Source organism: Bufo gargarizans, chromosome 7 (genome assembly GCF_014858855.1).
Source record: "Bufo gargarizans isolate SCDJY-AF-19 chromosome 7, ASM1485885v1, whole genome shotgun sequence".
Classification (NCBI taxonomy): Eukaryota; Metazoa; Chordata; class Amphibia; order Anura; family Bufonidae; genus Bufo; species Bufo gargarizans.
In genome coordinates this window covers 165552775-165580565 of record NC_058086.1, presented here as the reverse complement: position 1 = coordinate 165580565, position 27791 = coordinate 165552775, and the positions used below count along the sequence as shown (strand labels likewise).

The 27791-nt window shown below is 45.9% G+C and overlaps 1 protein-coding gene across 3 annotated transcripts in view; it reads right to left on the bottom strand.

Moving 5' to 3' along the window:
* CHCHD6 (coiled-coil-helix-coiled-coil-helix domain containing 6) overlaps positions 1-27791 on the bottom strand; it is a 226176-nt gene that overhangs the window by 122737 nt on the left and 75648 nt on the right. The gene's annotated exons all lie outside the window — the stretch shown is intronic.

The window sequence follows — 27791 nt, the reverse complement described above, 5'->3', positions numbered from 1 at the left end:
GCTACTGTGCATTTCCAAGTCTAATTCCGTCAGTAAATCTATACCTGTCACCCAGCGCCTAAATACTAGGCCTCAAATTTATATCCAGCTAAATCTGTCGTTAGTGCTGTAGCTGGGCGAGTTATTTAGTGTCCGTTCAAGCACATTTCTTGTTCTGGGTTGAAATACAATTCCCAATTTAGCAATTTAAAAATTTAGTGGTTTCTGCTGTATCAGAGCTATTTGAAATCTATCCCTAAAAGGGTAGATCATATTGAAGGTGCACATAGGGACATTCAGAATAACTTCACACACCCGCTACTGTGCATTTCCAAGTCTAATTCTGTCACTAAACCCATACCTGTCACCCAGCGCCTAAATACTAGGCCTCAAATTTATATCCAGCTAAATCTGTCGTTAGTGCTGTAGCTGGGCGAGTTATTTAGTGTCCGTTCAAGCACATTTCTTGTTCTGGGTTGAAATACAATTCCCAATTTAGCAATTTAAAAATTTAGTGGTTTCTGCTGTATCAGAGCTATTTGAAATCTATCCCTAAAAGGGTAGATCATATTGAAGGTGCACATAGGGTCATTCAGAATAACTTCACACACACGCTACTGTGCATTTCCAAGTCTAATTCTGTCACTAAACCCATACCTGTCACCCAGCGCCTAAATACTAGGCCTCAAATTTATATCCAGCTGAATTTGAATACAATACATTGGGCCAAATAATATTTTTGTTGTTGTGGTGAACGATAACAATGAGGAAAACATCTAGTAAGGGACGCGGACATGGTCGTGGTGGTGTTAGTGGACCCTCTGGTGCTGGGAGAGGACGTGGCCGTTCTGCCACATCCACACGTCCTAGTGTACCAACTACCTCAGGTCCCAGTAGCCGCCAGAATTTACAGCGATATATGGTGGGGCCCAATGCCGTTCTAAGGATGGTAAGGCCTGAGCAGGTACAGGCATTAGTCAATTGGGTGGCCGACAGTGGATCCAGCACGTTCACATTATCTCCCACCCAGTCTTCTGCAAAAAGCGCACAGATGGCGCCTGAAAACCAACCCCATCAGTCTGTCACATCACCCCCATGCATACCAGGGAAACTGTCTCAGCCTCAAGTTATGCAGCAGTCTCTTATGCTGTTTGAAGACTCCGCTGGCAGGGTTTCCCAAGGGCATCCACCTAGCCCTTCCCCAGCGGTGGAAGACATAGAATGCACTGACGCACAACCACTTATGTTTCCTGATGATGAGGACATGGGAATACCACCTCAACATGTCTCTGATGATGACGAAACACAGGTGCCAACTGCTGCGTCTTTCTGCAGTGTGCAGACTGAACAGGAGGTCAGGGAGGAAGACTGGGTGGAAGACGATGCAGGGGACTATGAGGTCCTAGACCCCACATGGAATGAAGGTCGTGCCACTGACTTTCACAGTTCGGAGGAAGAGGCAGTGGTGAGACCGAGCCAACAGCGTAGCAAAAGAGGGAGCAGTGGGCAAAAGCAGAACACCCGCCGCCAAGAGACTCCGCCTGCTACTGACCGCCGCCATCTTGGACCGAGCACCCCAAAGGCAGCTTCAAGGAGTTCCCTGGCATGGCACTTCTTCAAACAATGTGCTGACGACAAGACCCGAGTGGTTTGCACGCTGTGCCATCAGAGCCTGAAGCGAGGCATTAACGTTCTGAACCTGAGCACAACCTGCATGACCAGGCACCTGCATGCAAAGCATGGACTGCAGTGGAGTAAACACCTTAAAACCAAGGAAGTCACTCAGGCTCCCCCTGCTACCTCTTCTGCTGCTGCCGCCTCGGCCTCTTCCTCCGCCTCTGGAGGAACGTTGGCACCTGCCGCCCAGCAAACAGGGGATGTACCACCAACACCACCACCACCTCCGTCACCAAGCGTCTCAACCATGTCACACGGCAGCGTTCAGCTCTCCATCTCACAAACATTTGAGAGAAAGCGTAAATTCCCACCTAGCCACCCTCGATCCCTGGCCCTGAATGCCAGCATTTCTAAACTACTGGCCTATGAAATGCTGTAATTTAGGCTGGTGGACACAGACAGCTTCAAACAGCTCATGTCGCTTGCTGTCCCACAGTATGTTGTTCCCAGCCGCCACTACTTCTCCAAGAGAGCCGTGCCTTCCCTGCACAACCAAGTATCCGATAAAATCAAGTGTGCACTGCGCAACGCCATCTGTAGCAAGGTCCACCTAACCACAGATACGTGGACCAGTAAGCACGGCCAGGGACGCTATATCTCCCTAACTTCACACTGGGTAAATGTAGTGGCAGCTGGGCCCCAGGCGGAGAGCTGTTTGGCGCACGTCCTTCCGCCGCCAAGGATCGCAGGGCAACATTCTTTGCCTCCTGTTGCCACCTCCTCCTACTCAGCTTCCTCCTCCTCTTCTTCCACCTGCTCATCCAGTCAGCCACACACCTTCACCACCAACTTCAGCACAGACCGGGGTAAACGTCAGCAGGCCATTCTGAAACTCATATGTTTGGGGGACAGGCCCCACACCGCACAGGAGTTGTGGCGGGGTATAGAACAACAGACCGACGAGTGGTTGCTGCTGGTGAGCCTCAAGCCCGGCCTGGTGGTGTGCGATAATGGGCGAAATCTCGTTGCAGCTCTGGGACTAGCCAATTTGACGCACATCCCTTGCTTGGCGCATGTGCTGAATTTGGTGGTGCAGAAGTTCATTCACAACTACCCCGACATGTCAGAGCTGCTGCATAAAGTGCGGGCCGTCTGTTCGCGCTTCCGGCGTTCACATCCTGCTGCTGCTCGCCTGTCTGCGCTACAGCGTAACTTCGGCCTTCCCGCTCACCGCCTCATATGCGACGTGCCCACCAGGTGGAACTCCACCTTGCACATGCTGGACAGACTGTGCGAGCAGCAGCAGGCCATAGTGGAGTTTCAGCTGCAGCACGCACGGGTCAGTCGCACTACAGAACAGCACCACTTCACCACCAATGACTGGGCCTCCATGCGAGACCTGTGTGCCCTGTTGCGCTGTTTCGAGTACTCCACCAACATGGCCAGTGGCGATGACGCCGTTATCAGCGTTACAATACCACTTCTATGTCTCCTTGAGAAAACACTTAGGGCGATAATGGAAGAGGAGGTGGCCCAGGAGGAGGAGGAGGAAGAAGAGGGGTCATTTTTAGCACTTTCAGGCCAGTCTCTTCGAAGTGACTCAGAGGGAGGTTTATTTCAACAGCAGAGGCCAGGTACAAATGTGGCCAGCCAGGGCCCACTACTGGAGGACGAGGAGGAGATGGAGGAGGATGAGGATGAAGCATGGTCACAGCAGTGTGGCACCCAACGCAGCTCGGGCCCATCATTGGTGCGTGGCTGGGGGGAAAGGCAGGACGATGACGATACGCCTCCCACAGAGGACAGCTTGTCCTTACCCCTGGGCAGCCTGGCACACATGAGCGACTACATGCTGCAGTGCCTGCGCAACGACAGCAGAGTTGCCCACATTTTAACCTGTGCGGACTACTGGGTTGCCACCCTGCTGGATCCACGGTACAAAGACAATGTGCCCACCTTACTTCCTGCACTGGAGCGTGATAGGAAGATGCGCGAGTACAAGCGCACGTTGGTAGACGCGCTACTGAGAGCATTCCCAAATGTGACAGGGGAACAAGTGGAAGCCCAAGGCCAAGGCAGAGGAGGAGCAAGAGGTCGCCAAGGCAGCTGTGTCACGGCCAGCTCCTCTGAGGGCAGGGTTAGCATGGCAGAGATGTGGAAAAGTTTTGTCAACATGCCACAGCTAACTGCACCACCACCTGATACGCAACGTGTTAGCAGGAGGCAACATTTCACTAACATGGTGGAACAGTACGTGTGCACACCCCTCCACATACTGACTGATGGTTCGGCCCCATTCAACTTCTGGGTCTCTAAATTGTCCACGTGGCCAGAGCTAGCCTTTTATGCCTTGGAGGTGCTGGCCTGCCCGGCAGCCAGCGTTTTGTCTGAACGTGTATTCAGCACGGCAGGGGGCGTCATTACAGACAAACGCAGCCGCCTGTCTACAGCCAATGTGGACAAGCTGACGTTCATAAAAATGAACCAGGCATGGATCCCACAGGACCTGTCCATCCCTTGTGCAGATTAGACATTAACTACCTCCCCTTAACCATATATTATTGGACTCCAGGGCACTTCCTCATTCAATCCTATTTTTATTTTCATTTTACCATTATATTGCGAGGCTACCCAAATTTGAATGAACCTCTCCTCTGTCTGGGTGCCGGGGCCTAAATATATGCCAATGGACTGTTCCAATGTTGGGTGACGTGAAGCCTGATTCTCTGCTATGACATGCAGACTAATTCTCTGCTGACATGAAGCCAGATTGTCTGTTACGGGACCTCTCTCCTCTGCCTGGGTGCTGGGCCTAAATATATGACAATGGACTGTTGCAGTGGTGGCTGACGTGAAGCCTGATTCTCTGCTATGATATGAAGACTGATTCTCTGCTGACATGAAGCCAGATCCTCTGTTACGGGACCTCTCTCCTCTGCCTGTGTGCTGGGCCTAAATATATGACAATGGACTGTTCCAATGTTGGGTGACGTGAAGCCTGATTCTCTGCTATGACATGAAGACTGATTCTCTGGTGACATGAAGACAGATTCTCTGGTGACATGAAGACAGATTCTCTGTTACGGGACCTCTCTCCTCTGCCTGGGTGCTGGGCCTAAATTTATGCCAATGGACTGTTCCAGTGGTGGGTGACGTGAAGCCTGATTCTCTGCTATGGGACCTCTCTCCAATTGATTTTGGTTAATTTTTATTTTAATTCATTTCCCTATCCACATTTGTTTGCAGGGGATTTACCTACATGTTGCTGCCTTTTGCAGCCCTCTAGCCCTTTCCTGGGCTGTTTTACAGCCTTTTTAGCGCCGAAAAGTTCGGGTCCCCATTGACTTCAATGGGGTTCGGGTTCGGGATGAAGTTCGGATCGGGTTCGGATCCCGAACCCGAACATTTTCGGGAAGTTCGGCCGAACTTCTCGAACCCGAACATCCAGGTGTCCGCTCAACTCTACCTTTAAAGGGGTTGTCCGGGTTCAGACATACCCTTATTTTCACCCCGGCAGCCCTCCTGAGCCTGGCATCGGAGCATCTCATGCTCCGATGCGCTCCTGTGCCCGGCGCTAGATCGCGCAGGGCACAGGCTCCTGCAGTGTGTTCGGTGACGTCACCAGCTCTGAGGGGCGGGCTTTAGCTCTGCCCTAGCCGTTTTACTGGCTAGGGCAGAGCCAAATCCCGCCCATCAGTGCCGGTGACGTCACCGGGCTGCCTGTCAGCCCCATAGAGAGCCCGGTATGTCACCGGAACTCAGAAAAATGCCTTTGCCCTGCGCGATTTAGCGCAGGGCAAAGGAGAGCATCGGAGCATGAACTGCTCCGATGCTCATGTCAGGGGGGCTGCCGGGGGGAAAATGGAGGGATGTCCAGGTTCAGCTCTGAACCTGGACAACCCCTTTAAGCCACACATCTCTCTCCTGTCCTGATGGGTTGTTACAATGTATAACACTGCAGGTAAAATGTATCAGTTTGGAGTTGGGGGGGCTGTTACTTCACAGCCGATTGTCTATTATGGATACAACTGTACCAAACCTTCAGCTGTGATACCTATTAGGTCTGCAGGAGTTTTCAGTACCTGGAACTAGTCCCTGACCGCAAGCAGAGATGTGAAATAAGAAAAATGAATTGGAGTATTCTGACAACCCCATACATGAGGCATGTTACTTCTAGTACCAGCTTTCTAGTGGCACGCATATGATGCTTGGCAGTGGGTACTTTATGCCAGTCCCTGCAAAGTGATGGGAAGTAAAACAAGCTGGCACTGTCACCCTCAAAAACGATAACGGATTCAAACTCCGGCTCTGCCCCTCTGGAGCGTGACAGCCCATCTTACAGACCCTTTGAACTGTTAATTAAATTTGTCATTAAAAATTAAATGATGTGAATAAGTAGGTGCGAGACTCCTCGTCTCTGGGAGCGCCACAAATCAAAAATCAAATAGGTTTTTTTTTTTTTTTTCGGTTGCTCCCATCTTTCATAACGTCTGATTTCTCAAAGGGACGACATTCAGGAGGAAAAAGAAAAGACAAGGAGAGAATTAATCTATTTCAGAAAATGATTTTAATTCTTTGTGCAGTTCTGAAAGGGGCGAATGATGTCACAGGAGAGGTACAACGTGGGCTCCAATAACACTGTTTGGTTTATTTTGGAGGCAGGAAAGGGGCCTTAAAGGGGATGTGCCGGACCTGCTTCCCGGCCGCTGGCGCCTCTCGCTCTTTGTCCTCCAGGCCTGCGGTGCTCCGTTTGATGCCGCCCTTGAGTCATGAGACCATTTGTCATGAAGTAAGAAGAGCTAAATGGGGGTGGTTTTCCCAAGCGCCCCCCTCTTGCACAACCCCCTAGAACAAGCAGGGCTGCGATATAAAGCATGGTAAGTACAAAAGAGCAGCATCTGTATAGCTGAGAGGGCTTAACCTATACCACTAATCTGAGTAAAAATAGACAAATATTGGGAAATATTAAAAGTATTTTAAAAAGTTATTACAAGGGTCGCTTCAGATCTAGAGAATGGCTCTCCCTAGTCCCCTATCTGTAGAAGGGGTTGGCCCATCTGGGACACTGATGGCCTATAGTCACCTCTAGGACCCACTCCTATCTCCACAAACAGCGCGCCCCAAGTGAAGGCACACGCTCGGCGTGCTCTTCATTCTGCACTATGGGAGTGCTGTAAAATAGTCAACTGAGAGGGCACCAGGCAAGTGCGGCCACCGCTCTGTTCACCACTATGGGAGCTCAGCTATTTTCAGAAATCTCAGAAGTAAACAGAGGTTGGCCACACATGCATGTCTGCTCTCTGTTCACTTTGGAGGTCCTGTCCTAGAGACTGGAGGGGGTCCCAGTGGTGGGACCCTCACCTATCTGACACTGATAGCATACCAGAGCGATATGCCATCAATAACAAAGACCCCTTTAAAGCTGCCCATATGCACTGTCAGCTACATTGTGTAAGTGTGTCTGGGGTCTCCCAATGCTCTGCTGATGGCAGATGTCAAGGAGATCAGAATCAGTCAAATTGATGTCAACATGGCCGATCCTTTTGTTCTCAGGGGAGATGACACTACCCGAGATGTCCTGCGCCGATGTTACGCCACTCTCTCCTTTGAGAACGCATGCATTCTCGGCTGAGCCAAGCGTACATGTTTGGGGGTCATGAGAAACAGCAGAGAGCGAGCTTGCCTTTTTTTTGCATGCTTCATAAAAGGGTTCCCTCTCTAGAAAAATCCCTATTTGTTAGAAGGGCCTCTTGACAATAAACTTATCATAAAGCTACTGGGACCTGGCTGGAATCGGTAGAGAGACATGGTGGTGTGTTTCCTTGCGGCGCCACCACAGGTGAAATGAAGTATTACACACTGTCCATTCACATCAGTGGTTGGTCTGGGTAATGCAAGATCGGACAGGTCCTCCAGAGCGAGAGACTCTCTTTGTAACCTCTCTGGCCAAGAGATGAGGCTCCTGAACAGGGGGAACTCTATTAACTCGACACAGAGCGGGTGTCCATGCCAGGGCGTGCAGGAAGTCATAGTTTTGCCACAGGTGTGCACAGTGCACCCATAGATATAGTTCTAGCACCAGGGATGTGATAGAAATGTTCACGTCAGGCAAGTATAAACTCCTCGGCACAGGTCTGATGGTTGCGGGTGGCGGCTGCGAAGTGCACTGCTGTGCGATCAGCGCAGTGTGACAGGTACGGGTACGCAGGCCTCCCTGCAAACAGCTCTGGTTAATTCACAGCATCAGGATGGAGCCCGAGGCAAAGAGAAAACCTTTTCATTCTCTGACGGTTTCTCTCTCTGCTTTAGTTTATCTTCTGCTGAGAAACACCAGATCGGGGCATTTCCAGAAAATATCCCCTCCACCCCAGTCATTGTGAGGGACGCTGCACATTAACCACTTCATGACTGGGGGGGGGGGGCTATTTCTGAGCATCAGGACATTGTAAACTTTAAGCTACATACCAGACATCGTATTGTGACGTCATCTGCCTGTAGCTGTGATCTGTGCTGATGAAAGCAACATGGCTGCTCCGACAGACTCCATCACCACTGCATTTCCTGAAGGCTACAGGGGCTTTTTTTTTTTTTCTTATGCATGTCTTTTGGGCTAAAATATTTTTGGAATTGGTCTTTATTAAAAAAAAAAAGACCAAAAAAACGAACAATGGATTTTACAGTGGACGTTATTCTGCAGCCTTCTATGAATTGGCATACTGCACATGCTGCAGAACAATGCACTAGCCCGGTTCTCTGCGGGCTGGATCTCCAGCATCTTCTGAACGCTGACCCAAGCTCATTTATAACCAAAGCCAAACTGACGAACGTCTATCTGGTCAGAATTGAGCTTAGATCAGCATTCAGGAGATGCCGGAGGACCAAGTGTGACCCATGACAAAAATGGAGGCTTCCAGAAGGTGCAGCTGAACAGACGCAGTGAGGTGCTATACCGAAGACTAAGCAGTGATGTGTCCCTGTGAGGCAAGGACCCGGAGAGAAGGAGGTTCTGCCAAATGTGAACTTTCATGTCTGGGCTGGCTGAGCCCAAAGACAGCGAAATCATAATGTAGGACCAAGATGTACATAGTGACTCCACCAGCAGAATAGTGAGTGCAGCTCTGGAGTATAATACAGGATGTAACTCAGCATCAGTACAGTATAAGTAATGTATGTACACAGTGACTCCACCAGCAGAATAGTGAGTGCAGCTCTGGAGTATAATACAGGATGTAACTGAGGATCAGTACAGGATAAGTAATGTATGTACACAGTGACTGCACCAGCAGAATAGTGAGTGCTGCTCTGGAGTATAATACAGGATGTAACTCAGGATCAGTACAGGATAATTAATGTATGTACACAGTGACTCCACAGCAGAATAGTGAGTGCAGCTCTGGAGTATAATACAGGATGTAACTCAGGATCAGTACAGGATAAGTAATGTAATGTATGTACACAGTGACTGCACCAGCAGAATAGTGAGTGCAGCTCTGGAGTATAATACAGGATGTAACTCAGGGTCAGTACAGGATAAGTAATGTATGTACACAGTGACTGCACCAGCAGAATAGTGAGTGCAGCTCTGGAGTATAATACGGGATGTAACTCAGGATCAGTACAGGATAAGTAATGTATGTACACAGTGACTGCACCAGCAGAATAGTGAGTGCAGCTCTGGGGTATAATACAGGATGTAACTCAGGATCAGTACAGGATAAGTAATGTATGTACACAGTGACTGCACCAGCAGAATAGTGAGTGCAGCTCTGGAGTATAATACAGGATGTAACTCAGAATCAGTACAGGATAAGTAATGTAATGTATGTACACAGTGACTGCACCAGCAGAATAGTGAGTGCAGCTCTGGAGTATAATACAGGATGTAACTCAGAATCAGTACAGGATAAGTAATGTAAATGTATGTACACAGTGACTCCACCAACAGAATAATGAGTGCAGCTCTGGAATATAATACAGGATATAAAGGATCTTAATGTTTTTATGAAGATATATTCAATATGTAGCATGTTATCTTTCACTGAGGTGGACATCTGCACCAATACTATTATGATTACACCCCTCCCAGGACTCAAACTTGAAATTAGAGATGAGCGAACTTCTGTTTTAAGTTCGGCGTCTAAAGTTCGGGTGCAGGTTAGCGGAGAATCCCGATATGGAACCGGATATGGATTCCGACTTCCGTTGTGGTCCGTGGTAGCGGAATCAATAATCGGCCACTATTGATTCCGCTACCACGGACCACAACGGAAGTCGGAATCCATATCCGGTTCCATATCGGGATTCTCCGCTAACCTGCACCCGAACTTTAGACGCCGAACTTAAAACAGAAGTTCGCTCATCTCTACTTGAAATACATAACCAATGGAAGAGCACGGCACTAGATTTGGGACTGTAACACGAGTAATAACACAAAATTGCTCGATTAATCCACAAATGAGATATAATTGCCTTTTATAGCCAAAAAAAGCCCCTTGAACAGTTAACATGAGCCCGGCAGAAGGGTATAAGGAGCAGATTCCTTACAGGCTGCTCTTCCCGATCCCTTGGGCTCTAAGCGGAGGCAGGAACCCTTGCCGCCTGCAGTTTGCTTGCTGCTGTTAATTAGGGTGCTTAAACTCCTCATATCAGAGAAGCGATGGTTTTATGGGAAGGCTGTAAAAGAGGAGCCATAAAGAAGATCGGAGGTGGTGGGGGAAGAGTCAAGGAATGTATTTTACTCCAAAGACACAATTTAAAATAAAATAAAGAGGAAATACAGGGAATAAAGAGGCAAATACTTAGTAGCTATTTGCATGCAAGCGCCATGTAATTTGATATAATGTACTGTACATCAGTCAAGCAGGCACTTAGATGGGCATAGACGGAGCAGAGTGCCATCTGACATCTGCTACGTTTTATTTATCCTAATAGAAATGTTTCTCGAGTTCATCGAATTACCAGCCATTTTCTCTGCTAATGCTTTGAAAGCAAACGCGGCTCTCGCTCTTCCCACTTCCACTGAAGTTTATGGGATTCAGAAAATATTTCTTAATGGCGAAATTAGTGAGATGGTGCCCTAAGCCGGCTTTTTATCCCGACCAATCATGGCCGGCCCCTTTCCGGCTGATGAGATGTGCACAAAATCTAATGAAAATGACAGTGGGAGTCAAATATATAAAAGTACCAAATATTCTATGATGAGTAAAAAGTGCCCAAGATGGAGATGGGCGACAACGCTGGAGGTGGTAAAAGCAATGTCACATCAAAAGGGACAAAAAATAAATAAAAAGTTTTCAATGGATATGAGGCCTGAGAAATTCAAGCCATACATGAGGTTCTAGGGGCCGAAGGGAAATTTATATCTGGGAGCCCCAATAACACAGGTAAACTCCACCTCTGCACTGGTAAGCTCCGACCACCCCACTAATCTCTGCCCTGTCACCCTGCTAAATCCCACCCCCGCACAGCTAATCTCTGCCCTGTCACCCTGCTAAATCCCACCCCTGCACAGCTAATCTCTGCCCTGTAATTTACAAGTCCCACCTTCGCACAGCTAATCTCTGCCCTGTCACCCTGCTTAATCCCACCCCGCACAGCTCCTCTCTGCCCTGTCATCCTGCTAAATCCCACCCCCGCACAGCTAATCTCTGTCCTGTCACCCTGCTTAATCCCACCCCGCACAGCTACTCTCTGCCCTGTCACCCTGCTAAATCCCACCCCCGCACAGCTACTCTCTGCCCTGTCATCCTGCTAAATCCCACCCCCGCACAGCTGCTCTCTGCCCTGTCACCCTGCTAAATCCCACCCCTGCACAGCTACTCTCTGCCCTGTCATCCTGCTAAATCCCACCCCTGCACAGCTAATCTCTGCCCTGTAATTTACAAGTCCCACCTTCGCACAGCTAATCTCTGCCCTGTCACCCTGCTTAATCCCACCCCGCACAGCTCCTCTCTGCCCTGTCATCCTGCTAAATCCCACCCCCGCACAGCTAATCTCTGTCCTGTCACCCTGCTTAATCCCACCCCGCACAGCTACTCTCTGCCCTGTCACCCTGCTAAATCCCACCCCCGCACAGCTACTCTCTGCCCTGTCATCCTGCTAAATCCCACCCCCGCACAGCTACTCTCTGCCCTGTCACCCTGCTAAATCCCACCTCCGCACAGCTAATATCTGCCCTGTCACCCTGTTAAATCCCACCCCCGCACAGCTAATCTCTGTCCTGTCATCCTGCTAAATCCCACCCCCGCACAGCTAATCTCTGCCCTGTCACCCTGCTAAATCCCACACTCGCACAGCTAATCTCTGCCCTTTCACCCTGCTAAATCCCACCCCCGCACAGCTAATCTCTGTCCTGTCACCTTGCTAAATCCCACCCCCGCACAGCTAATCTCTGTCCTGTCACCTTGCTAAATCCCACACTCGCACAGCTAATCTCTGCCCCGTCACCCTTCTGAATTCCACCCCCGCACAGCTAATCTCTGCCCTGTCAGCATGCCAAACTCCATTCCCAAACCAATAAGCCCCACTCTCAGCTAAGCAGTGCAGCCTTTTGCTACTGTCCCTTCCCCTTGGGCCCCTGTGCAGCTGTACTAGCTTCACAGGCGGTATGTCCACCCCTTTAGTGTTTTTTTTTCCAGCCAACTGCATGTGGCTAGTAGGGGTTGCCTGGTTTGCTGATGGTAATGTCCTCCACTGCTCCTAGTCCTGAAGATATTACCTTCCTGTGTCCTGCTATTGTCAGTCTGATGTCCGCCATGACGCTAACTAAGATGAGGTCAGTACCAGAAGCATTGTTTTCGGGAAGAGAAAGAAAGATGAACATGTAGAAGAAGCTTTTGACTTCGAGATACAAGGGGGAACATTTTGGGTAGCTTTCATAGAAGCTTGTGTCCTTCCTTTTGGAATTCATCAAAAAGACAATGTTTTTTTTACAGCTTCAGGCATACGAACTTTAGCTTCCATTTGATTGAAAGATATAACCTTTAGATTTTTGTCCCACAAGCAATTCCATGGGTATAAAAAAAAATATAAGGGATTCTCCACTACTAGTTAGAAATGTCCTTGACAATAGGTTGATCACAAAGTCCCCTGCAGGGACCATCAGCTGTAATGAGTGGTAAACATTTGGTAGTAAATGTTCTATTTCTCTGCAGCTTCTCCACAGAGAAAATAAAACATCACCTGTTGATCACTCAAATGAATGGGTTGTCTGCATAATGCAGGACAGGACCTTGTAATAGTTCTGTAGATGGCCAAACGGACATCTGAAAACGGCTCTTTAAAAATAGTTTAGAAATAATGAGTCGGCAGCGCTGCCTTCTGATAGGACACACTGCTGTCTGATCAAACCGGCTCTATAATGACACCAGACCGTGTCGCTGGGGCCGGCGACCATGACTAAAAGGTGGTCCCCTCTCCTTCTGTGCCGTCCTCAGGTTGGATCACAGCGCTTTAGTGGTTAATAATAAGTTCAAATCTTTTAACTATCCTGGAAAAAAAAATCAAGAGTGCGGATGTGGATTTAACAACTACACCCTCCCGCTGGAGGCCTCGGTGTGAGCACTCTGCAGACGCCCTACCATAGTAGTACCTACCTATCTAAGGCCCTTCACGTACTATTAGGACGAGGCATGGGAAGGGGTTTAAGCAGAACTTTTCAAACCTCTAGTTAATTGGCGTCTGTCAGCAGTTTTGTCCCTATGACACCGGCTGACCTGTTACATGTGCGGTTGGCAGCTGAAGGCATCTGTGTTGGTCCCATGTTCATATGTTCCCGCATTGCCGAGAAAAATGAAGCTTTAATATATGCAAATGAGCCTCCAGGAGCAACGGGGGAGTTACCATTACACCTAGAGGCTCTGCTCTCTCTGCACTTTGATTGACAGGACCAGGCAGTGTAAATATCATCACACCTGGCCCTGTCAATTAAAGTGCAGAGGGTGCAGCAGTTGCACAGAGCAGAACCTCCAGGTGTAATGGTAACGCCCCCATTGCTCCAAGATGCTCTTTTGCATATATTAAGACATCCTTTTTCCCAGAAATGCGGGCACATTTGAACCTGGGACCAACACAGGCGCCTTAAGCTGCCAAGTGCACATGTAACAGGTCAGCCAGTGTCATAGGTACAAATCTAGACCCTTTAAGTGATGGTCAACGCAGCTAACTTCTCCTCCTATATCCACTTCACCAGAAATCATTACTTTTCAAAGCCTGTGACAAAAGGCCTACACTTTAGGAAAGGGTACCAGGTCCTTAGGGTGCCACTAGATTATGCGGTTGTCTCATGCAATACAATGGAAATGATGCACCTTTTAAGTGCTTGCAGAAAAATACTTCTGGTGAACATTGGGTTAGACTTTGAGTGGTGGCCGTGCCTTGGAGTTGTAGATCTGGACCCAAGTATATTAAAGGGCATCTGTCAGCAGATTTGACACTGGCTGACCTGTTACATGTGCAGCTCAAGGCATCTGTGTTGGTCCAATGTTTATACTGCTGAGAAAATTGGCCTCTAGGAGCAACGGGGGCGTTGCCATTACACCTAGAGGCTCTGCTCTCTCTGCAACTGCTGCGCCCTCTGCACTTTTACAGGGCTAGGCGTGATGACTTTTACAGTCCCTGGTCCTGTCAAAGTGGAGAGGGCACGACCATTGCAGAGACAGCAGAGCCTCTAAGTGTAATGGCAACGCCCCCGTTGCTCCTAGAAGCTCAAACGCAAGAGTCTCGCCTCTAATTTGCCAACCTACAGCATGGATCTCTTTTATGTGGGTTATGTCAAGCTTTAGGGGCCTTGAAGCAACCGCAGGAAACATTTGATTGTCGATGATCTTCTCTCAAACCACCACATATCACCTAGACGCCAGTTTGATCTCCACGGATGGAACAGACGTGTAGGACGTAGACGTGCGAGCGCCATTAGCCGGAGTATTCAGCGCAGGGTCGAGGGAGCACCGCATGTATTTTCAATTAAGCATTTTCCAAGACCAAGAGGAGAGTCTCTGTGTGAACCTTCTCTAGCAGGATAATGATCTCTCTATAGGAGAGGAACAAACGTGAATCCTAATTTTACCCTCCTCCAGAGACGGGAAAAGAAATTATCATATCATTTCATCCCAAGGACAAGCCGCCAAGATGATTAGCACTCGCATCCCTGAAGGAAACCTGCAAAGTCTACAATCAGTCTCCATTCCACATTGCTGGGGAAGAAGGGGAGGGGGGGGATCTTATAACCAGTGTGCCAAGACAAGGACCCGGCTCGCTTCTCTCCTCCGGAGTCATCGCTTGTTATATGAATCCAGTAATGGCTGCGGCCTCCAAAGGAATGGAGAGGAAATGAAGGCATTGCCTAATTTATTGAAATCTGACATCCACAGAGAGATTTCGATTACGAGTCAGACGGTTCTGTATCATTTCCAGTAAGGAAACGGCTCGGGTCATTTCCTCTATAAATGTATAAATGCTGAAATCCGCCATTTATAGAGTCCTTCAGGGAAATCTGAAAAGTTCTGAGCGTTATTAATCCAGGTGACTTGTCCGTTAAAGCAACGAGAGGAAAAAAAAAAAAAAAAACGGAATCTGGTTCTGTTCTATCCAAAAAGTTTACTCTGTGGCAGGAGCTTCCAGATCCTTGTCTTAAAGGGAAACTTCTGAGAACTTGCTTATCAGGGACAGATACTGATCAGCCATAACATTAGAACCATCTGCCTCATATCATACAGATTCTCCATGGGCCGACTCATTAACCCCTTTTTCTTCCTTTTTCGTCGCATTCCAAGAGCTATAACTTTTTTATTTTTCCGTCTATATAGCTTTATGAGGGTTTGTTTTTTGCGGGACAAGTTGTAGATTTTAATGGCGCCATTTTGGGGTACACATAACTTTATTATTAACTCTTTCTGGGAGGGAGATGGGAAAAACAGAAATACTGCCACTGCATTTTTACGTTATAAATTTTACGGCGTTCATTTTTCGGTATAAATAACAATATCTTTATTCTCTGGGTCAGTATAATTACAGTGATACCAAATTGCCGCTTTCCAAGACCCATGACTTTTTTTATTTTTCCTTCTATGGAGTTGTGTGAGGGCTTGATTTTTTTACGGGACGACTTGTATTTTTTATTGGTATAATTTTGGAGTAGATGGCGCTTTTTGATTGCTTGTTATTATGTTTTTTTTCAGTGGCAACTAAGAATAAATTAGCAATTCTGTCTTTTTTTTTTTATTTTATTTTTTTACGGCGTTCACCGTAGGGGATAATTTACATGATATGTATGTAGTCCGGGTCATTACGGACACGGCAATACCAAACAGAGAAAAAAATGGTTTGCATTTTTTTCATTGAAAAGCGTATTTTCAATGGGGAAAAAAGCGTAATTTTTTTAATGGAATTTTTCTTATTGAATAAGTTTTTTTTTTTACCACTTAATAGTCCCACAAGGGGACCATACCAGACAGTTTTTTGATTGCTTTAAAATGCAATGCACTATCCCTATAGTGCATTGCATTTTAATGGCAATGCTATTCTGACATTACTGAAGGCTGGTCTGGGGCATACATCAGACCCCAGGCAGGCTTCTCACACACACACACACACATACACACACACAACGGCACCCCGTGAACGCATTTGCGGGGTGCCGAGGAGAGACAGAGGCAGTCCACTCCCTCTGTCAGCACTTTACATGCAGCGGGTGCCATTGCCCGCGGCATGTAAAGTGTTAAACAGCCCGAATCGACACTCCTCCCGGTCCGGGCTGTTAGAGCAGGGCTGCGGCTCTCATGTGGAAGCTGGGTCCCCACTCCCCGCGGGACCCGTGCAGCACTTAGACTGGGCCGCCGTAAAAAAGCCCCTTAGTGACCCCCGTAAAAACACATATGGGTGGTTACTAGGGATTAAAGGATAACTGTCGTATATATATTTTTTGGAGTATTGGATTGTGGTGATTAGTATCTCCTTGGTGGCCCAATTTCAACTTTTCACTGTGTAATCAATTACCCCTTAATTCCACAGTTTTGTTCCCTGTACTGCCTACCTTTACCAGTGCTTAAAATAGGGTTGCTATGCAGGGTCCGCCTATGTGTTGATAGGCATGGTCCGCCTATGTGTTGCTAGGCATGGTCCGCCTATGTGTTGCTAGGCATGGTCCGCCTATGTGTTGCTAGGCATGGTCCGTCTATGTGTTGCTAGGCATGGTCCGTCTATGTGTTGCTAGGCATGGTCCGTCTATGTGTTGCTAGGCATGGTCCGTCTATGTGTTGCTAGGCATGGTCCGTCTATGTGTTGCTAGGCATGGTCCATCTATGTGTTAAAGGACGGAGGACGCAGAAGCACGCTGCGTGCAGGGTCACATTACTGACAGCCAGGGACTGTAGGTAAATGATTAAAGCCAGGTCCTCCCCAGCAGCTGATACCAGTGCCTGCGCTGTGTGCACTTCTCCCTGTCCCTGCGCTTGGCAGACGCTCCCTCACTCAGCAGAGCTGGAGAAGTAGAGTTGAAGCAGCGCAGACCAGGGAAGGGAGATCTGCCGTCTGCTCAGTGTATAAATGAAAGCAACATGTGGTAAGAGGACCCCTTTGTGCTGCAGGAGATCAACCCTTTAGGGGGGAGGGCTCTGGTTACTGACATTTTCGTGGGGCTATTGTTACTGGCTAGTGAGGGCAGGCGGATTAGCCTCAGGGTGAGGGCAGTGGCGGCCATCTTAACTTAAAAGTGAAATTTCAGTTTTATGCAGACTGGTTGCTAAGGGCTGAATATTATTAAATATGGGGTAAGTCAGTCTAATAGTAGCTGATTCTGGAATATCATGTTATTAGTAACTACATATATGAAAATTAAAATTAGGGTCTAAATGTGAGTTATCCTTTAAGGCATGGACTCCACAAGACCTCCGAGGTGTCCTGTGGTATCTGGCATGTAGATCCTGTAGGTTGCTCGGTGTGGTCTCCATGAGATGGACTTTTCCAGAACATTCCTCAGATGAGGATTAGATTGTGATCTGGGAATGTGGAGACAAGTGATCACCTTGTTCCTCATTCCTGGATGGTTTTTGCAGTGTGGCAGGGGCATTATCCTGATGAAATAGGGCACTGCTACCATGAAGGAGCGCCCTGTCTGTGTAACGTTAGGTAGGTGTACGTATCACATCTATATGATGCCAGACACAAGGTTCCAGAGGAACATTGTCCAGAGCTTCACACAGCCTCTGCCAGCTTGTCCTCTTCCCACAGTGCACCTGGTGCCATCTGTTCCCCAGGTAAGTGACGCACGCACCCTGCCATCCACATGATGTAATGTGATTCATCAGTCCAGGCCACCTTTTTCCCACAGTGCACCTGGTGCCAACCCTTTCCCAGGAAAGTGATGAACCCGAACCTGGACGTCCACATGATGTAACCTGATCCATCAGACCAGGACTCCTTTTCCCACAGTGCACTTGGTGCCATCTCTTCTCCAGGTAAGTGACAAACGCACTCAGCCGTCCACATGATGTAATGTGATTCATCAGACCAGGCCATCTTCTTCTATTGCTTCATGGTCTAGTTTTGATGCTCATATGCCCATTATAGGTCATTTTTTATGTGCACAGGGGTTATCATGGACATGCTGCGATGTCCTGATACCTTTCTATCATCACCAGCTTTTTGTTTTTCTGTGGGATCTGACCAGAGAGGCAAGCCTTAACCCTTCCCCCCCAACTCCAAACACATCAACGAGCCTTGGGCACCCATGCCCTAGTGCCGGTTCACCAGTTGTCTTTCCTTGGACCAGCTTCGGTCCAAGGAAAGACAACTGGTAGTTACCACTCTATACCATGAACACCCGACAAGACTGGCCGCTTTGGAGATGCTCCTTAGATATCACAATTTGATTTATGTCAGAATCTGTAAGAGCCTTACGCTTGTCAACATTTCCTGCCTTCAAAGCATCAACTGAGCCCTTTAAAAAAATGTTGGACAACCCCTTTAATATTATAGCTGATCGGTCCTTGTACACGTTTCCATCATAAGCGCTGCAACTCAGAGCCACAATAGTGCCCAATGTAAAGTAGCGCTACAGAGGACTCCTTCCTGGAAGAAGGGTCAAGTCCCGAAAGGGTTACAAGTAGTATTGAGCGAACTTGTTTTTTTAAGTTCTCCGTCCAAAGATCGGGCTATCGAAGAATCCAGTTATGGATTCCGCTACCACGGACAATAACGGAATTTGGAATCCACAACGGGATTCTTCGATAACCAGAACTTGAAAAACAAGTTCGCTCAACACTAGTTACAAGGATATCAGGTGAGGACAAGTCCATGAACACCAAAGAGGTGCCAACAAATGAAAAATTCTACGGGTCCATTACTCAACTTTATAACAGCGAGTCAAAAACAGAAATAATCGACTTGCAGCCTAATTACAGCTCTTACAGAGAGAAATCTTCAGGAGGAGATACGGAGGAGGAGACGTCTGTCAGTCACAGCAGCACCGCGCAGAACAGCGGATGGAGCCAAGCCGGCTGTATGCTTGTGATGATAAGGACAACGATGCATAGCAGCCAATGCCAACTGTCGAAAAATACAAACTGCGCTTCATGAATTGTTAGAAATGCTGAAGACAAGTCTCCCATCCCCCACATACCGTCCGTCATTCATGGGGTATTCATACTGCAACATCATGTAATTGGATAAATCCATTATCAACTCAAAAAGTTCAGTTTTTAGGATTTTCTATAGTTGGAGGACGAGTAAATCCATCAGGTTTTGCTGCTTGCAAATTGGTGAAGTGTCTCTTGTTGGAGCTCTCCAACCGTGAATGCTATGGTCACTGCCTACAACAGGGATAGGCAACCTCCAGCACTCCAAGTGTTCTGAAACCACAACTCTCAGAATCCTTTTTCTACTTCCATGGGAGCTATAAGAACAGATGAGCAAGTGTGCATGCTGGGAGTTGTAGTTTCACAGCAGCTGGAGTGCCGAAGGTTGCCCCCTGCCCACCAGGAGGACCACCACAGGCCCAGGAACCAGATTTCACCAGCTCATGGTGAGCATGGACCTTCTGTTTTCCAACAAGATTGGAGTGCAGCTCTCAGAAGGTCCTAGGATGGGAAGCTCTTTCCAGCACCTTAGTAGTGGCAATCAGCAGAATGCACTCAGCGGTTATGGCAGCCGGTATCTTGCAAAATCAGCATCATGACAGCAAAAGAGTATATCGCCCCTGTTTACTTTCCAGAGGGAATTTAAAGATGATGTGCCAGAAGGACACTTATAGGAGGCTTTTTAGGGCATTTTAATATCACTCTTCTAAGATGGTTTTAGGCTGAGGCTAAGATAACTTTGGCTTCAACAAACATCACGCTAAAGATCCCAGTACAGCACAGCCTGCATTGAAGCTAATGAAGGTGAACAGGAATGCGTTGTGACCTACAAGCTGCCGTGACCTAAAAACCACTGCGAAGCCATCCATCCAGGATTTATTGCGACTGCCATGTCACAGTAACTTGCAGGACGCAAGGTAACCCAGTTCACTTTTATTAGCTTTACTGTAGGCTGTGCTATACAAGGATCTTGGGTCTCGCAAAGAGTCATACTCAGAGTTGATGGGCACCACCAGTTTTAAAGGTGCACTACAAAATAGGAAGTCTTTCCATAGCTGCTCCTCCTCCCCTCTCACAGCACAAAGAATGAGAGATACTGCAGCTGCATCCCCCTCCTCCCTCTCTTCTATTTACTGTTTTAGACTAGCAGGACATTTTGGTGGCTGAAGAGGTTTGTGAAAATTTACAGAGATCCTGCAGGCATGGGAAGGGTCATGTGGCCACTGCAGCCAATGACTGGCCGCAGCAGTGATGTGTCATCTATGTATCAGGTCAATAAGTCACCTGATGAGTGCAGACCTGTGGTGACGTAGGTGGAACGACGGAGCCGGGACACAGCAGTATGAATCCCATCATGGGTCCAGCCATACTGGGCGGTCTGCAGAAAAGATCCCCAAGGATGAACAACTCCTTTAAAGGGGTAGTCCAAAGCTGTAACCCCCCGCTTAATGCCCTGGCCCCTCATACAGACAATACTTACCTGGTCCCCAACACCTGTGTCCTCCTGGATCCCTCCATGGCTGTCGCTACATCTCCCCGTCGTGCAACCAATAACTGGCCACAACAGTGACCTGCCCCCTTGCGTCACGTGTGACATCACTCTAGATCAGGCATTCTCAAATTGCGGCCCTCCAGCTGTTGCAAAACTACAACTCCCAGCATGCCCGAACAGCCTACAAGTATCAGCCTACAGCAGGGCATTGTGGGAGTTGTAGTTTTACAACAGCTGGAGGGCCGCAGTTTGAGGATGCCTGCTCTAGATGCAAGAAGAGTGGGTCACGGCCGTTAAGGGGTTTGGGAGAACATAGGCGTCGGGGACCAGGTAAGTCCTGTCTGTACGAGCGGCCCAGGCATTGTTGGGGGGTGGTGGTTACAGCTTTGCATAACCCCTTTAATTCTGCTTTACATCTTCTCACAGCTCTGCAGAGATTTTTGTAAGGTGGCTGCAAGGTGAATCGTAACTTTCAGGGGTGACTTAATAGCTATTTTTCTGTATGTAAATTTTTCACAAATGGACTCCTGCTCGTCATTCCATCTCCTGACAGAACGCGTTTCGGATCGCACTTTTCGGATGCCTTGTCAATCTCCCCTCCTTTTGCTGGTGACAGTAAAGAATGGCTGCCAGCTGCTACAAAGAACCAAAAGCTTAATTACGCATTGAAGAAATAAACGACTAGAAGAGACCATCAATACTTTGTGCTGTGCTACCGGACCGGAAAACGTTAAGAGCCTGTAATATCTCATGGAGCTGTGCGGTTATAGAGGAAAACAAGGGGGTCCTTACACCGCAATATCAAGATGGGGAACTTCATAGAAGAATATGAAACGAATGGGATTCCACGGCAGAAAAGAATCGCAAATTTAACACACGCAGTTTCACCATGTGAAGTCCGCTGCTTAGATGTTATATGTGGTGGCCCTCTGAAGGGGGTCGGTCCACGTACAGCATTTTTCACCAACCACAGGAGAGTAGACAAGCGTATGATCGCTGGCAGCCCCATCGACCACAAGAATGGGGGACCCCGAGTCCCCTGTGTGAATGAAGCGATGGGGTGCATGCATGACCGCTGCTCCATTCATTCATAAGGGACTGCCAACTACAGTGGGTCCCCATAGAAGTGAATGGAGCTATGGTCACAGACTTGGGAACCCACTGATAGGGGGGTCTCAACGATCAGATCTGCCACAGAAATAAGTGATAAATGCAGATAAGTTATACATTGTCCACAGACCAACCTATGAAGTTGTAAAGAATATGGCTGCTATTTACCGAAACTGTGCAGAAACGGTGTCCGATATTGCAGCTCAACTCCAATGAAGAGAATGGGTCTCCACTGCAATAACTCGCACCACCTGTGGACAGGAGTGGCGCTGTTTACAGAATAAAGCAGCCTACGAACCCATTAAAATGAGGTTTTAGAGCAGTTGTGAACCGTTCAGGCGGAAACGAATGATGGGGCTGGATTTCCCTCTACAATGAATGTGTAAATCTACGAGACACTTTAGGGCAAGCAATGTGACTGCAGAAGGGGAAAACATGGCCTGAAAGTCGTCTTTAAAGGGATACTTCCATTTTGGACACTGACGGCATATCAATAGGATACATCAATGTCAGATAGGTGCAGGTCCTAGAAATGGGACCTGCACCTATCTGACATTGATGTATCCTATTGATATGCCATCAGTGTCCCAAATGGAAGTATCCCTTTAAAGGCAACTTTAAGGGCTCATTCAGACAGCCGTATGCTATCCGCAAAAATGCGGATCCGTTTTTTTTTGCGGATTAGATGCTGACCCATTCGCTTCTATGGGGCCCGTTTCAATTCCACTGTTCCGCAAAACAAATTAAACATGTCCTATACTTGTCCGTGAAAATCAGGACATGGCCCCATCGAAGTCTATGGGTCCGCAAAAATACTGAATGCTTTCCGTTTTATTGCGGATCGTTTTTTTTTGCGGATCCGCAAGATAACGATAGCATTCAGTATTTTTGCCGAGAGCATACGGCCGCCTGGATGAGCCCTAAAGCTGAGCATGAACGGCCACCATCTGTTTACCGCTATGGGAGATCCGAAAATAACCAAGCGCAGGCTTGGCTATTTTCGTCAGTCCCATAGCGGTGCACAAAGAGTTGGTGCCCTCCATTCACCGCTATGGCACTTTGGAAAACAGCCGAGTGCACTTGTTTGACTATTTTCGGGGCTCCCATAGTGATGAGTGGAGAGCACCCCCACGGGACGGTGTAGTCTCCTTCAATTCGGGAGCCCCAATATCCTACCCACGATGGGACAATCAATATCAATGCCACCCATCAAGAAGTTCGGAAACCCAATTAGGTCTTTCAACAAACTTTATTAAAGTCTCCCAAAGATGACAAATTGCAGAATCATTACCGGTGGAAGGAAATAGACGCCACGAAGAAGAATATTTTGCAGAATATATGGGAACCTATTTAATCCTTGAATGCCCTTTCAATCAACCGAGCCTCATTCCTCCCACTGAGAAGAGCGAAAGAACAAAATATAAATGAACATGACAAAATGTATAGCGTGACAGCATTAAGCCGTGCGCCTGAGCATTAATTAGCAGCTAGGGTTTTATAGCTATGTTTTTTATTTTTTCCATGTTCCCTGAAAACACCAAGTACTTCGGACTTCGGGATAACTGGGTTACGTTTACCTGAAAGTGCATAAAAAAAATAAGGGGACGAGGAGGCGACGTGATGGCGGACAGGGGAGGGGAACGGAAAGGAGGAAAAATACAATAAGTATAAAGAGACGCTTCATGGTTGTGACTATAGAAACAGAAAATGTCAAGGTCTGTGTACCTTCTGTAAATGAAAGTGAAATTATATAAAAGCAGTAGCTAATAAAAAAGAAGGAGTGCGCAGCGTCTACGGCTTTCATTTATAAGAATGGAAACCACAAAAAGAAAGAAGCTTGTTGTTCCCTTCGCTTTTTGACAGAATTAAGCTTTATTGTGGGATTATGAGAACCGCCGTCTGGATTTTTCATTTCCCCTCGCTGCCAAATAAGCCCTTTCCACAGTTTACAGACCTAATAAACGCACTTTTGGATTTCCTGTGTTAAAAACAAAGTTAGCTGATAAACCGCACGGCCTTCAACCTGTGGCTCCGGGGCCGTCTCGCTGCAAGTCACTGGATGGCTGTAAAATGGGGAACGCGGCTACAGAGTCACAGGGTAAAGGGGGAATTAAAGGGAAGTTTAATATATTTTTTTTATTTCCAATATTACTCCCATCAGTCCTCAGGAGACAACACATATTTCATACTCTCTTTATCCGGTAAGGAGTTTTTTTCTTCTGTCGTCAGCGTCGCCTTCTAGATAATACTGTACTCTGTACAAGCTGCTAAAAAGAGTACAGAACGGGACTGAAAACTTTCCAGGATTCTGGTTCACATATACCCTTGTACAGAACTACTATGTACAAGAATATAACTGCTATAATACTGCTCCTATGTACAAGAATATAACTACTATAATACTGCCTCCTATGTACAAGAATATAACTACTATAATACTGCTCCTATGTACAAGAATATAACTACTATAATACTGCCTCCTATGTACAAGAATATAACTACTATAATACTGCTCCTAGGTACAAGAATATAACTACTATAATACTGCCCCTATGTACAAGAATATAGCTACTATAATACTGCTCCTATGTACAAGAATATAACTACTATAATACTGCCTCCTATGTACAAGAATATAACTACTATAATACTGCTCCTAGGTACAAGAATATAACTACTATAATACTGCCTCCTATGTACAAGAATATAGCTACTATAATACTGCCTCCTATGTACAAGAATATAACTACTATAATACTGCTTCCTACGTACAAGAATATAACTACTATAATACTGCCTCCTATGTACAAGAATATAACTACTATAATACTGCACCTATGTACAAGAATATAAATACTATAATACTGCCTCCTATGTACAAGAATATAGCTACTATAATACTGCCTCCTATGTACAAGAATATAACTACTATAATACTGCCTCCTATGTACAAGAATATAACTACTATAATACTGCCTCCTATGTACAAGAATATAACTACTATAATACTGCCTCCTATGTACAAGAATATAACTACTATAATACTGCCTCCTATGTACAAGAATATAACTACTATAATACTGCCTCCTATGTACAAGAATATAACTACTATAATACTGCCTCCTATGTACAAGAATATAGCTACTATAATACTGCTCCTATGTACAAGAATATAGCTACTATAATACTGCTCCTATGTACAAGAATATAACTACTATAATACTGCCTCCTATGTACAAGAATATAACTACTATAATACTACCTCCTATGTACAAGAATATAACTACTATAATACTGCCTCCTATGTACAAGAATATAGCTACTATAATACTACCTCCTATGTACAAGAATATAACTACTATAATACTGCCTCCTATGTACAAGAATATAGCTACTATAATACTGCTCCTATGTACAAGAATATAACTACTATAATACTGCCCGCTATGTACAAGAATATAACTACTATAATACTGCTCCTATGTACAAGAATATAACTACTATAATACTGCTCCTATGTACAAGAATATAACTACTATAATACTGCTCCTATGTACTAGAATATAACTACTATAATACTGCCTCCTATGTACAAGAATATAGCTACTATAATACTACCTCCTATGTACAAGAATATAACTACTATAATACTGCCTCCTATGTACAAGAATATAGCTACTATAATACTGCTCCTATGTACAAGAATATAACTACTATAATACTGCCCGCTATGTACAAGAATATAACTACTATAATACTGCTCCTATGTACAAGAATATAACTACTATAATACTGCTCCTATGTACAAGAATATAACTACTATAATACTCTCCTATGTACAAGAATATAACTACTATAATACTGCTCCTATGTACAAGAATATAACTACTATAATACTGCCTCCTATGTACAAGAATATAACTACTATAATACTGCTCCTATGTACAAGAATATAACTACTATAATACTGCTCCTATGTACAAGAATATAACTACTATAATACTCTCCTATGTACAAGAATATAACTATAATACTGCCTCCTATGTACAAGAATATAACTACTATAATACTGCTCCTATGTACAAGAATATAACTACTATAATACTGCTCCTATGTACAAGAATATAACTACTATAATACTGCTCCTATGTACAAGAATATAACTACTATAATACTTCTCCTATGTACAAGAATATAACGACTATAATACTGCCTCCTATGTACAAGGAATATAACTACTATAATACTGCCTCCTATGTATAAGAATATAACTGCTATAATACTGCCTCCTATGTACAAGAATATAACTACTATAATACTGCTCCTATGTACAAGAATATAACTACTATAATACTGCTCCTATGTACAAGAATATAACTACTATAATACTGCCTCCTATGTACAAGAATATATCTACTATAATACTGCCTCCTATGTACAAGAATATAACTACTATAATACTTCTCCTATGTACAGGAATATAACTACTATAATACTGCTCCTATGTACATGAATATAACTACTATACTGCTCCTATGTACATGAATAACTACTATATACTGCTCCTATGTACAAGAATATAACTACTATAATACTGCTCCTATGTACAAGAATATAACTACTATAATACTGCCTCCTATGTACAAGAATATAACTACTATAATACTTCTCCTATGTACAAGAATATAACTACTATAATACTGCCTCCTATGTACAAGAATATAACTACTATAATACTGCCTCCTATGTACAAGAATATAACTACTATAATACTGCTCCTATGTACAAGAATATAACTACTATAATACTGCTCCTATGTACAAGAATATAACTACTATAATACTGCTCCTATGTACAAGAATATAACATACTATAATACTGCTCCTTCGGTTAATTAGGAACACATACACACCTCCATCGTTACACTGCACCTGAGAGAAAAATTGAAGGAATGTGTCAAAATCTCAGTAGTGCAGCCTAACAATTTGGGCCTGTAAATACAAGTTATCACAGTGGAGTACAGAAAAAAAACTGTCTATGTTTTCTTTCTCCATTCTACAAAATACTGAGGAGGACGCTATATTTAAACACTTACGGAGATTCCTTGCAATGTGTACATGAACCCCTGGTTGTAAAGCGCTGCGAAATATGTTGGCGCTATACAAACAATTATTATTATTAGTATAAAAAAGCCGTAAGAAGCCTACAGACTGCGCAATTGTGTTCCCTAAACAGCAGCTACAGTTCTTTGATCTGTTTCTCTGTTTACACAACACATTAATCAGCCAATCACAGCATGGAGTTGCCACGGCTGACGCTCTACTTTGATGCATTTTTTATTATGCAAGGAAACTGCAAAAAATTAAAATAATAGTGGGCGAAAATTATGACAAGTAAAAAAACGCAGCAGACATTCTGGAAAGACTAAGATATATCACTAGCAAGATGTGAAGAATTCCCTTAAAGCTCAGCTGGTTGCGCTACAGACCTTTCCTTTATTTTTCATTCATAAACCGGAAGTCATCATAGTCTGTACTGTCACACATGCAGTGGAGCTGCAGCCCGGCCCCGGACACTGTGTCTACAAGTCTAGCACCTGTTACAAAGCGAATGTGGATCCACTACGTCACCTGAACAAATTTGGCTTGGGCGTTCTCTATGTAGCCACCCTTGGTCTTCATCCTTTAATAAAGGAAACTGGAGTCTGCGAACTACCAGGCTCTTAACTCTTGGAGCAGTTTCTGTACAAGTGACTGTTAACCCACAGGGGTAAAGAAACACCAATGCAGAGCACTGAAGGATAAGGCACAGGGACAGGTTTAGGTCAGCGAGGCAGAGTTTGTGAAATCCAATAAACTGTTCAGGGTCAGGGCGGGCAGCTCAGCGTCAGTACGGCGATCAGGAAGAGGTCAGGTCAGAAATCGGTACATGACCAGCAAAGCAGGACACTAGAGTACTAGAACATATTTCTCATGCACCTTGCCCACAAGGTAAGGTGTCTAAAACACTCTACAGTGGCC